Below are 12,875 nucleotides of genomic sequence, written 5' to 3'. Positions count from 1 at the left end.
TTATTATAAAAGGATTACAAGGATATGGAAATAGACCTTTTCCAATCTAGGAGGACATCCAGCAAAGAACAAATACACCCATTGTACAAATAACCACCCCACTCACCCCTTTCCTAGTTCAACTCCTTAGAAATGACCATTTTTGACCAAATAAGACTTTTAGGTCCATCTGGCATAAAACCAGTGATTTCACAGTGCTCTTCAGTTTCCTTGGTAGCTAGGTCTGCACCGAAAGCTCAGCCACAGGCCGACTTTATCCTGGGGCTCCCGCACAGTTACCATTCCTTTTACTGGTCTCGTGGATTCATTTCCCTCTTTCTCAGATCCCATGTCTTCCTCTTTCTTCCATTCTTTTCCACTTTGTTGTAGTGCATTCTCAAGCAATTTTTTGGTATCTTGAGAAGTGGTTGAGAAGCAAATTTCCCAAAGCCCCTGCATGTCTAAGAACATGTCTGTTTTGCTGTCACACCTGGATGATAATTTGGTGGAATACAGAACTCTACGTTTAAAGGAAATTTCCGAGAACGCTCAAGCTTGCCTTCATTATGTCCTTGCCAGGAGATAATCCAGGGCTGCTCATGAGAGCCCTGAATCTCAGCTCATGCTTGGCATCAGCATGCATTTTTTTCCCCTCTCTATAAGATTTCAGAATCTTCTCATTATCCATTTTTTTCTTTTCTGAAATTTCATGAGGATGTGTCTACGTGGAGATCTTTTTTCAGTCTCCATCTTGGTTCTCCCGGGGCCCTCTCGTTGTAGAGAATCATGTCACTCCTCAGCTGTGGCAAACATTATTATTATCATCATTTCTGGATTAATTCCTCCCTCTGTTTTCTCTTTTCCTGCCCAGAATGCTTTTTAAATGCACACTGGTCTTTTCGAATTGATCGTTTCTGTCTCAACTTTTCCCTCAGACTTCTCACATCTTCATGGGTTTGATTTCATTTTGGCTTTCCAGCCTAGGAGATATACTTGACAGACATCTTCTTCCAGCCCTTGTGTGGAATTTTATTTATTCATTCTAGTATTTTGGCAATCATATTTTGAATGTCCATGAACTGTCCCTTTATTCAGGCAGCCCATTTCACAGCAATCGGTTCTCGTCTTCCGGCTGTGCTTTCTGCTTGAATCTCTCTGTGGATATCCATTTGGATCATTATGCTCCGGTCCCTCCCCAGCGGACTCCACTCCCTGTACACCCACAGGAGACAGCTGTCCTATTTGTTTATCTCAGTCTCACTCTTTCAAGTTGCCGATTTCTGCCCACGTTTGTGAAGGCCCAGGTTGACTGGCCGGGGCAGACGTGGTTGCCTGGGCAGGCTGCCTCTCCTCCTGGGCAGCGCTACGCAAACTCTTGACCATGGACCATTGTCCTTCTGTGCACCAGTCCTTGACAAGATGAGAACACAAACTGAGACCCAGCATTTAGAAACCTCCACAGCTTTTGGACACTGCCATATAAGCAAGCGTGATCAGCGACCTTGTACCTTGAGTATTTTTTAAATTCCATTTTCTCATGATTTGTTTTTATTATAGTTTATAAGAATATCAATCCATAACAGATTAGAAATTTTTTAAAGGTAGGGGCAGTCGGGGCACCTCTTTCTCTACAGATGGTTCAGGGGGCACTGCTTTAGGGGGCCCAGGCAGGGAAAGGTCTAGTGGGCTGTCCCTCTGCTAAATGTCACATGGGAAGGGATCTCCTCGGGCCACTGTCCCCATTCCAAGAGCCTTTGACCCTCAGAGCAGGTTTCATTAAAAATAGTTCTCTGGCTTCACTTGGGGGAGAAACTGAAGTCACACAGTGGAAGGGTAGAGGAGGGAAGTGTCCAGAGAATTCTACCGTCAGCCCTTCCATCCATCCATCACTCAGCGTCTGCCCTGCCTTTCATACCTGCCCTGCCTGCAAACCAGATAGATCCGATGGGTTCCCCAGTGGGAGAACCACTCCCAAATGCTGCCCCTTCTCCCCTGATGATCTAGAGGTTAAGACTTGGTGCTTTCACCTCTCCCACCCAGGTTCCTTTCCCGGTCAGGGAACCACACCCCCATCTGTCGGCTGTCATACTGTGGCGGCTGTGTGTGGTTGTGATGCTGAAAGCCATGCCACCGGTATTTCAAATACCAGGAGGGTCACCCACGGTGGACAGGTTTCAGCAGAACTTCCATACTAGACAGACTAGGAAGAAGGACCTGGTCACCCACTTCTGAAAAAGTTGGCCACGAAAACCCTGTGAGAGCTGGGGCTTCCGTTTGCGGCGTCCTGTCTTCCGGAAATGCCCTGCACCTGTCCACTCGGTCACTTTCCCGGAGCCTCTATTGACTCATTGCCCACTCTTCTTTGCTGTCATTTCAGCAGGTTTTCAAAGAGGAGGTGAAAGTTTGTTTTTGGTTCTCTGTCTGAAACCAGAAGTCCTATTCAAAGACTTTCAAATCACCCTCCCTCTGGGGCCACAGAGGAATGAAGTTTTGAAAGGACATGCCCGGGTCGGAGGGAACTTTCTGGGCGATGGCAGTGTTCCACACGATATCAACACCGTCACATAAAAATATAATGTATAATTTAAAATTTCCTAGCGGCACCATTAAAAAAGAAATGTGAAATTCATTTTGATAATTTATTTTATTTAACCCAACATATCTGGAATATTATTTCAACATGCAATTAATACCAAAATTATGAATGACATGTTTTGCATTCTTTTTTACACACTGTGTCTTACAGCACCTCAATTCGGACACCAAATTTTCCTTGCAAACGCTTGACCTCTATTTGTAAAATTTACAGTTGCAAAAGTAGATTAATGTACTCAAATTGCTCTCCACATACTTAAAAGTTTTCCAATAACAGAATCAAGTATCAGTTTTAGATTTTAATTCGAATTAAATGGAATTTAAAAGTTGGTTCCTCATTCACACCAGCCACATGGCAAGCATTCAAAAGCCAAGTGCGGTTTGTGGTTGCCATGTTGGAACACAGAGTTCTATATCTTCACAGGGATTTTGGTTACAAAGTGTATACATTTGTCAAAACTCATTGCATGATATAGTTAAAATCGGGATGTAAATTTTACCTAAAAAAACTCTCTAGGTAATGATAGGCATGATGAAGTATTTCAAGGTGAAGTATGTTGATGTCTTCGACTTATTTAGAAATGCATCCAAAGACAAAAAAAAGAAATGAGAAGGGTTGATGGCCAGAGGGATAGATGGATAGATGTGTGACGAAGCAAATAGAGCAAAATGTTCATTGTAGAATTACGTGGTGTGATATATGGGTGTTCACTGTACAACCCTTCTAACTCTTCTGGATGTCTAAACATTCTACTAAGGTCTTGGGGAGAAAAGGACACGTGTCGTCAATGAACTAACTATACCTGCTTGTAACCCCATCACTAAAGCTGAAGAAACATATTGGGTGAAAGAATCCAGACCCAAAAGAGAATCTACGTATGGCTCCATTTGTATAAAGTTTTTGAACTTTATAGGCAAGAAATCAGGCAAAACAGATCTATGCTGTTAGAGGTCAGATTGTGACTATCCTTGGGTTGGGGGTGGGGGGACTAGAAAGGAGTATCAAGGGGAGTTCTGGGGTTCAGACAAAGTTCTATGCTTTGACTCGGGTGTGGGTCACATGAGTGTGCTGGTTTTGTGAAAATTCATCAAGCTTTTGCAGAGTTTGTGCACTTAACTGTACTTCTATCTCCATAATGAGTTTTGATGCTGTTTTAGGGCAAACCCACCCTTCAGATCCTGCATGAGGGAACCCAGAGCGCTCTGTTAAACCCCCACTTTCCAGGTTTCACCGAGCGCAAAGGAAATTCCTCCCGGGTCGGAGGAGTCATGGGGCTCTCAGGACCTGGATGCTGGGGCCCTTGGTATTTATTATGGGAACCTTCTCTCTTTGCGGTTCTTGTTTGCATTTTTGAACACGCTTTGCAGAAAGCAAACTTGTGTCTTCCTTAATGCCTGGCCCGTGGGCATCGGTACGTCCTCGCTCCTCCAAATTGCCGGGACTTCAAATGCTCCTGCGCGTGGACCGCAGCGCCATTATTTATTTATCCTCTTGCTTGGTGGTTTAATTTATCGAATGGCTTTGCCTCCGGGAGCTCAAGGAACTTTTCTCAGAGAACTTAAAACACGAAACAGGAGGGTACGTTCCCTAGCTGTCGTAGGGGGAATCAAAAGAGGGGGAGGAGGGCGACAAAAGAGTGGTAAACTGAGGCAGAGCAGAAGCAGAGGTTGGGGGCTGGGGAAACAGTGGGGAATCAGCAGTCGGCAGACTAGAGCCCAAGATTCTCATCCACAGATTTTTAAGTTCAGGATTCAGATCAACCCTTGGGACCTTCCCACCCATACAGCACTTACGTGAAAGAACGACGTGTTCCCCCCCCCCCCCCCCGCCCCAGGGGCCTATGCCACAGGCAGCTTCTGGAGGAAATTATTGGAACCACAACATCCAGAAATCAGTTTCTCTTACAAGGGTGCTTCGCCAGGCCTCTGAGAACACTACTCGGGGGCGGGTGTGGGGGCCGAGGCAGTGGGGTGAGGAGGGTCCCGCTGGACTGTCACCATGAAGTGTCCAGGAGGGGTGTGGGAGGCCGGTGGAGGATGCTGACAGCCAGGCAAGCCCCAGGAAGCTTCCAGAACAAAGGCTGAGGGAGGAAAGAGGCCTGGGGGTGCCGACGCCCCCCAAGTCCCTTGCTTCCCCCTCCTTTGTGGGCAAAGCCTCCCCCCTAAATCGCAGTGACACGGTCTGGAAGATCTCCAGAACGTGGCCAATTCCTCTAAAGGGACGGCTGCCCAAACCTCCCACTCAGAGCCTGGCGAACCCAAAAGGGGGCAACCCTTCCCAGGGCCTCACCTGCGTTCTGGCAGGTTCTCTGGGTCCGGGTCGGGCGGACTTGGGGTCAGAGGAAGGTGTGTCTGATGGCCCCGGCTGGGGTCCAGCCTCACCCCACGTGGGGCAGGTGGCTCTGGGCCTGCCTGGGACTCCCCACTCCTGGTACCCCCGTGGCCAGTCCCCGCAGCGCCCCTATCCCTGGGTCCCCCCACCACCCCCACCATCCCCACCATCCCCAACACCCCCACCTCGTTACCGATGCCTCCTCCCAAGCCCGGGACCCAAACTCCGCCCCCTCCCCCTCTTCCTTATCTCTTTTTCTAACCTTTTGCATTTTTTTAGTCTCATTTCCTGTCGGGTTTTGCATTTCCCTCCCCCGCCCCTCCCAGCCTGTGACACACTTTCTCTCCTTTTTTCTCTCTTTTGCCTCCTCTGGCCTCCGGAGTCCTGCCCGGGTGGCGCGCAGTCCCCTCCCCGCCCTGCAGCCCCTGGGCGGGCGGCGCCCCTCGGACGGTCCGGGCGGCGGGGACCGAGGGCCGGGGCGCCGGGAGGAAGCCGGCGGCCTGCGCGGAGGAGGCGCCCGCGCGGCTGGCGGAGCATGAGCGCCCCAGGTAGGCGCGGCGCCGGGGGGGAGGGGTGCGGGGGACGCGGCCGTGGTGGGGGACGCGCCTGGGGGGAGCACCGGGGCGCGGTGGGGGCGATGCCGTCGGGGGGGATGCCGTGGAGCGCGCCTTGGGGCGGGGGCGGGAGTGAGGGGCTCCGCTCGCCCCCTCGGTGTTGGACTCGCATCCCTCTCTCCCCATCTTTCTTTCCCGCTTCCCCTCTTTCTCTCCCTCCTCCAAACCTTTTTCTTTCTTCCACTTTCCACCTCCCTTATCTCTCTCCGTGTTTCTCTCGGTTCGTCCGTCTCTAAGTGGCTCCCTCTGGCAGGGTCCCCGCGCCCCTCAGAGAGGAAAGGGGTGAGTGGGGGGTCGGGGGCAGTGGCCCGGCAGGGTGCCCTTCGGTGCACCTGCCCCAGAGGGAGGAAAAGAACCTTTTCTAACACCTGAAAGGACAGGAAGTTTCCAGACCACAGCCAGCCCTGAGTCAGAGGCTCATGAGAAGGTGGGGCCCCAGGGGGTAGGAGGAGAGAAGGACAGCCCCTCCCATGGGCAGTGACACCAGGGGCCCAGGTTCCCAGCAAAGCCAGAATGAGGCCCTAGTGGCCTCGGGCCTGGAGTCACCTTCCCAGGGGCACTGACCTCCCCCAGGACACTGCCCGGGCTGGAAGCTCTTCTGAGCTCTGGGCACAGGGAGGGAAGTTTCATTCTCTGTCCCTTCGGGGTTCAGAGCAGAGTCGAGGGGGCCGCAGGGGGACAGTTACCCTGTGGGGAGCAGCCTGCCCAGCTGCGCCTGCACCCCGGTGAACAGGCTCGTCTGAGCTGGGAGCTCGCCTTTCCCCAGCTCAGGAGTGTCAGCAGAGAGCCACCTGTACCAGCGTGGCCTTGGGCCAGACTGACCTGTGTGTCCAGCCTGTTCCCAACGCCTCTCATTTGTAGTTGGAAAAAGTTTCTCCTGCCATTTGTGACTCCTCTTGAAGGTGCAAGGTTACCAAGCTACCAGAAAGGGAAAAAACGGTCAGTCACTCAACAGCTACTGAGCGCCTCCTCCGTAATGTGTGCTGGAAACCCTGTGCGCCCGGGAGGACGGGGTTTCAGCTCCAGCGCTGCACTTCTGTCCTTTCCCTGAATCTCTGCTGCTCTCCACCCCTACACCCTCCCGGCAGCTGTAAGGAAATGATGGGTCCCAGGTGGGCCAGGGGGCGCTTTGAGGCCAAAGATAGCCTCAGGCTCAGCCTTGTCACATCCTGGCGAAATGGTTTGGAGATGCCCCTCCATATCAGAAGGGAAGGTGGTCTCCCCACCAGTCTGGTCTCGAATCTGTGCATCAATGATCCTTGATGTGACTTTTCGAAAATTATGGTAAAATACATATAACACAAAATTTACCATTTTTAAGCGTACCGTCCAGGGGCATTAAGAATATTCACATTGCTGTACACTATCCATCTCCAGAACATTTTCACCTCCCCAAGCAGAAACTCTGTGTCCCCATTAAACACCAACTCCCCACCCCCACCCCCCACCCACCATTGTACACTCTGTCTCTGTGAGTCCGCCTGCTTTAGCTACCGCCCGTAAATGGACTCACACTGTGTTTCTTTTTATGTCTGGCTTATTTCACTTAGCGTAATGTCCTCAAGATTCATCCATGTTGGAGATGTGTCAGAATTTCCTTCCTTTGTGAGGCTGAATCATATCCCATTGTCTGGATGGACCACATTGTGTTTGCCCGTTCATTCTTTCTGTGGTCTTTTAAAAGGACCTGTAAACCTAACTCTTCTTCTAAAGATGATGGGCCTTGTTTGAATCAATCAGTGGGCCCTGTCTCGGGGATGCTATACTGGGCATCGTGCGGGACACATAGAAGGAATGTGAGACCCCGATGTCCGTGCCCTAAGTGGGTCACATGTACAGCGTATGTATGTCGTGATCCGACTGTGGCTGAGACTCAAACGAGACGAGCAAGAGTTGAGGCAAGGGAGGATGGCGGGAGGCGAGTGGGGAGATGGTGGGACTCAGAGGGCCCAGGGATTACTAGAAGGTTCCAGGCTGAGTTGTGCTGGAAGGGCAACCTCCTGACGTCCTTCTCTACTTTCTTACACAGTGTTTCTTCGCCCTTCTGATGCGAGACTTGCTTCCGGGACTGAAGGGCTGGGTGTCTGGTTTGGTGGTGGCAGGGTGAGGGGGTGGAGGAGAATGAGGGTGCTTCTGTGGCTGTGGCTCCTTGGAGCACGTCGTGCATGAAAGGCCAGATCGAGGGCTGCCGTTCAGGTGACTGTGATGAAAAAAAGGAGTGTCAGATGCTGATAACTGGAATCTCCTCATGTCCGTTTAAAACTGCCGTCCCTTCTCTCTTGCCTTTCCCCTGCACCGGGCCATGAAGACGGCGTCTCCTGGTAATCGAGACGAGGGTTAGGTCCCATGTGGGCCAGAATTCCCAAATGATCACCATGACCCAGAGCGTGACAGCTGTTGTTTTGCAAAACCAGCTCTGTGAAACTTGGGTTAAAAAAAAAAAGTCAGATCAAGATCAAGGGAAGAAGGCAACCACCTTTTGGGTCTGTGGCCGTGTGGGAAGGAGGGTCACGCTGTGGCCCCAGACATGGGTTCCGGTCACAACTACTCTTCTGTGGTCACCCTGAGACCTTGGACAGAAGTGTGGTCACTTCAGCTCTCTGAAGGTCATTTCTCTCCAGCGAGATCAGGATATTAATACTGATTATTTTCAGGATTGCCAGTTACACCAAGCGTAAAATGAAGAGACACGAGATGTGACATACTGTTCACTTTGCTGTTACTCCCAAGATCTGGGGAGGATAAGAGGTTGGACGTTGACATCCAGAGCCAGGGCTGGAATGCCGGCTTACCCACCAACCCCAGCTGGGTGGACTCTCTTACTTAGTTTCTTGGTCTGCACTCCCATTTTCCAGGGCAACTGTGACAACTGAAGGAAATCCACCCTGTAGATATGCCGCATTATCTGATCGGTCTAGAAAGTAAATATTTGAATTGACTTAAATATGGGAACAGAAAGAAAAGGAAAAGACAACTTTCGAGGAAGCCCCTTAAAAACGCTTTTCTGCTGAAGGAAACTTTGCCGGCAGGTTCCCAGATGGCAGCTGGAGAAGAACACGGCTAGTGCGCGTTAAGCCTTACAAAAAACATGCCCCGTGCGTCGTCTCCTAAACTCTCCTTGAGCGACTCTTGCTCTGTGGGTCAGTGGTTTTAATGGGGGGACTCTTCAGGATGGTAACCTTGTTGGTGTAATTTGTTCAGGGTTCCGAGATTGTAATGGTCGCTGTCAAATTTGTGTAACGGGTGTCCGTGGACCGGTGCCAGGGGGTAATACAAGTTCTCGCTTCCGGCTGCCTCAGGCTCACACGCTATCTTCCCTGCTCCCGCCCCGTGGGTGAGCACATCTGTTACGTCACTGTTCTCTGGTCCTCCCCGCTCCGTTGGGGGGCCATTCCACAGTAGGCAATGCTCCTCACAAGTGGGTAAGCCAGAGGGAGGGGCGTGCACACTCCATACCCCAAAGGAGGGCTCCGTCCACACCATGTGGTTTCTGTTTCGAAGGTGTAACCTTCTTTCCTGCCCCCACTCCGACTCAGGAATGTGCAGTCTTTATACACAAGTATGACAGTGACACAGCGGGGGCTCCCCCGTGCTCTGTCCCACACACCTCACGGATCCTTGTGGTGCCACAGGCAACAGCTGTCAGACTTTGCTTTTTACCGCCAGCCCCTGGTGCTGGTCCTGTGCATTAAGAGGCAGGATGCTCAAGTGGAAAGATCTATGGACTTGGAGCCAGGCAGACAAGGGTGTGGATCCTGGCTCTGCCACCTGCTAGCTGTGTGACCTCAGGAAGGTCACCCATGGCTCTGAGCCTCAGTTACCAGATGTGTAAAATGGGTATGAACATGCCACCCCTAAAATATTGTGGACCAGAGTGTTTCCAGATGCACTGTGTACATTAAAGTGTTCAGGGGGCTCTGCTTTTAAAGTGTTACTTGTGACCTGATTGTGTTTGCTGAACTGGGGGCAGGAAGCAGAACAGAGTGATAAGTTCAATGCAAAACAGACTATATATGACAAAGACTGTTTGCTTAATTTACAAAGAACTCATATCCAGAAATCAACTCGAGTCAGGCGTCAGCAAACTTTTTCTGCAAAGGTCCAGATAGTAAATCTTTTTACTGTCGAAACTGCTCAGCGCTGTCCATGTAGCTCGAAGGCAGCTGCAGACAGGAATGCGTGTGGCTGGATCTGGGCAGTGGCACAAAATGGGCAGCGTGCAATTGCGCCCTTGGCCGTAGTCTGCCAGCTCCAGAGGTGGGGAACTCAAGCAAGAGAGAATGCTTAAAGGATATGAACAAACAGAATATGAACAGACCCATCAATAGACTTCGTTTACAGTGAAATCTGTGCAAAATGAGACAACAAGGACATAGCATTTTTTTCACCTGTCAGACTGGCAAAGATCAAAAAAGTTGATAAAACCTAACATTGGCAAGGGAGAGGGGAAGCAGGCATTCTGCTATGCTGTCAGTGTGATGGGACAGCCATGCGTCACTTAATGGCAAGGACACAGTCTGAGAAAGGCATCATTAGGCGATTCTGTCGTTGTGCGAACATCGTAGAGCGCCCTTGCACAAACCTAGATGGTACAGCCCACTACACAGCTAGGCTACATGGTGCTCATCTAACGGGACCACTGTCATTTATGTGGTCTGTCGTTGACCAAAATGTCACTATGCAACTCATGACTGTATTTACCAACGTGATAAGTGATTAAACCCTCTGGTCTAGGAATTCCGCTTCTAAGAAATTATCTTACAGATAGACTTGTCCATCTTTTTTTGCACGTTGATGTTAATTGCAGCATTGTTTATTATGGGGGGAAAGCTTGAAACCACACCAATGCTCCTCAAAGCGAAGTCCATCCAGACAGTGGAGTTCTATGGGGCGTTAATGAGACGGAGGTGGGTTTAGGGGACATCCGGAGTTTCTGGAAGAAAACACCAGCGTATATAAGAAACTCCTCCAGTGGGGACCTCTGGGGGATGGGTGGGGAGGAAGGAGTGGGTCAAAGGGGGAGGAATTTTATTATTTACTTTGTATTCTTTGTTTGTGTTACCATGAGCATCTATCATCTTATGCTTAAGAAAGGTTAGGAAAAGCGTGGCAAATGTGGTCCCCCTTGGCTGCTGTCCCGCCCAGTCCTAGCCTTCCTGGTTCCCAACCCACCCCCTCGCATAAGTTTTCCTCCTGTAGTGACTTCCGATTTCGGCTGCGTCTCAGTAAGAGGAATCACGGGGCCTCAGCGCTCCTGTTGAATGACAAAACTGGTTAAAAAAAAATGTTTTTTAGAAACTTAAGGCATAGCCGCCACACAGGACACTTCCCAAATCTGGAGTGCACTATTGAGTTTTTATACACACCCACATAGCCAATCACCTAGATCAAAGTACAGGTCCTTTCCAGGCCCCTGGGGGTCCTCATGCCCCTTCCCAGGTGCTACCCTCCCCCACTCTTTGCCTGTCCTTGAACTTCACCTAAATGGAATCACGCGGCCTGTTCTCTTTTGTCGGCAGCTTGACACTCATCTGTGTTGCGTGTGGCCGTCGTGTGGGATTTTTTAGCTACTGCGTAGAGTTGCGTTGTACCAGTTTCCCGCAATTTCTAGATCCATTCTACCTCTGACCAACATCTGAGTTGTTTGCACTTTGGGGCCTATTATGGGAAAGCCGCTGTGACATTCTTGTCGAAGTCTGGCTGGCGACGACACTTTTTTTTTTTCAGTCTGAGGGCAAGCAGAAGCCCTGTGCCAGCATTATTTGAGGTTTAGTAAATTGTTATTTCAGTGGATAAACGTTAGTGTGAAATAAAACTGCGTTTTATTGACATTAGCGCTTCGTTCCCTGCCTCCGAGTAAGGATTATGTGACGCATTGAAGTTTTCTAAGAAGAAATGGCCCTTTTTTAAGGGAATTTGAGTGCCGTTGGTTCAGGGGGAAACGTTCAGCTGAATAATAACGATACCTCACACTTCTTTCCGAGGCTCCCGTCTTCAATTCTCAGATGCTTTTCGAAAACCAGCTTGTTAGCCTCCCTCGGGCCCGGGGAGCCGTGGCGCACCGTCAGCCCTGTTAGTGGGGGAATGGGCGGGGGCGCGTGGAGGTTCTCCGTTCCCTGTGGAGCTCTTCATCTTTGGAAAGCTCGTCTTCCCCTACAGCTGGGGGTGGGGGTGGGGATCCTCCCTAGGGCCCTGGAGATGCACCTGTTCTGAGTTTGGGGAGGTTTTAGGTCCCATAGGAAGGTTGTTTTCTCTCACTGCTCCAAGTAGGGGAGACCTGCCGACCACAGCAGGGCAGAAGGCTGCTCCCAGGAGTGGATCCACCTCTTTCTGCTTAAATTTGGTATACAGATTTTATATAATGTTAAAATGTCTTTCTTAACTAATTTTAAAACACTCTTTTTTGTTGTTGTGCAGGTAGCTTACAACCTTGTGACATTTCAGTTGTACATTATTGTCGGTCATCTTATAGGTGCACCCCTTCACCCCTTGTGCCCACCCTCCACCCCCCTTCCCTCTGGTAACCACTCATCTGTTCTCTTTGTCCATGTGTTTGTTTATCTTCCACATATGAGTGGAGTCATACAGTGTTTGTCTTTCTCTGGTTTATTTCACTTAAGATAATACTCTCAAGGTCCATCCATGTGGTTGTGAATGGGAGGATTTTTTATGGCTGAGTGGTATTCCATTGTAGATATATATATATATATATATATATACACCGCATTTTCTTTATCCATTCGTCAGTCGATGGGCACTTGGGTTGCTTCCACATCTTGGCTACTGTGAATAATGCTGCGATGAACATAGGGGTGCATAAGTCTCTTTGAATTGCTGATTTCATGTTCTTTGGCTAGATACCTGGTAGTGGGATGGCTGGGTTATACGATATTTCTATTTTTAATTTTTTGGGAAATCTCCGTACTGTTTTCCGTAGTGGCTGCCCCAGTTTGCATTCCCACCAGCAGTGTATGAGAGTTCCCTTTTCTCCACACCCTCTCCAACATTTGTTATTTTTTGTCTTGGTGATTATAGCCATTCTAACGGGTGTAAGGTGATATCTTATAAAATACCATTTTTAAACCCAATCTTTTCTGTCTTGCGGCAGAGCCAGACTAACTGGGCCCAAGATGCCCTCGTGCCCTAAGCTGATGACCTTCCTCCTTCCGCTCTCTGGCTCCTGCCTCGTGTGTCAGGGCCCAGGGCCTCCCCTGCCTCCTCCACCCGCCAGGCCCACCTCCTCGTGTAGGCGCCAGAGCCCGCCTGGCCTGTCCCAAGACACTTCCCCGGCAGTTGTCTCCTTTCTCTCCGGCGTCATCCATGTTTTTCCTTCTCTACAGGGACCGCTCCCATCA

At 50.1% G+C, this 12,875-nt stretch overlaps 1 protein-coding gene across 3 annotated transcripts in view; it reads left to right on the top strand.

The window, feature by feature from the left end:
• Positions 1-5,240: 5,240 nt before the first annotated feature.
• Positions 5,241-12,875, top strand: part of CARD11 (caspase recruitment domain family member 11) — a 114,399-nt gene continuing 106,764 nt past the window's right edge. Inside the window, exon 1 of one of the 3 annotated variants that reach the window (XM_023655183.2) lies at positions 5,241-5,454. The gene's annotated coding sequence lies outside the window, so the exon portion shown is untranslated. The remainder of the gene's footprint in view (positions 5,455-12,875) is intronic. The other 2 variants (XM_023655184.2, XM_070231389.1) reach the window with 2 other exon arrangements.

The sequence above is a fragment of the Equus caballus genome, chromosome 13, assembly GCF_041296265.1.
Source record: "Equus caballus isolate H_3958 breed thoroughbred chromosome 13, TB-T2T, whole genome shotgun sequence".
NCBI lineage: Eukaryota > Metazoa > Chordata > Mammalia > Perissodactyla > Equidae > Equus > Equus caballus.
The sequence above is the reverse complement of the archived record's forward strand: the minus strand, read 5'-3'. Positions and strand labels throughout refer to the sequence as shown.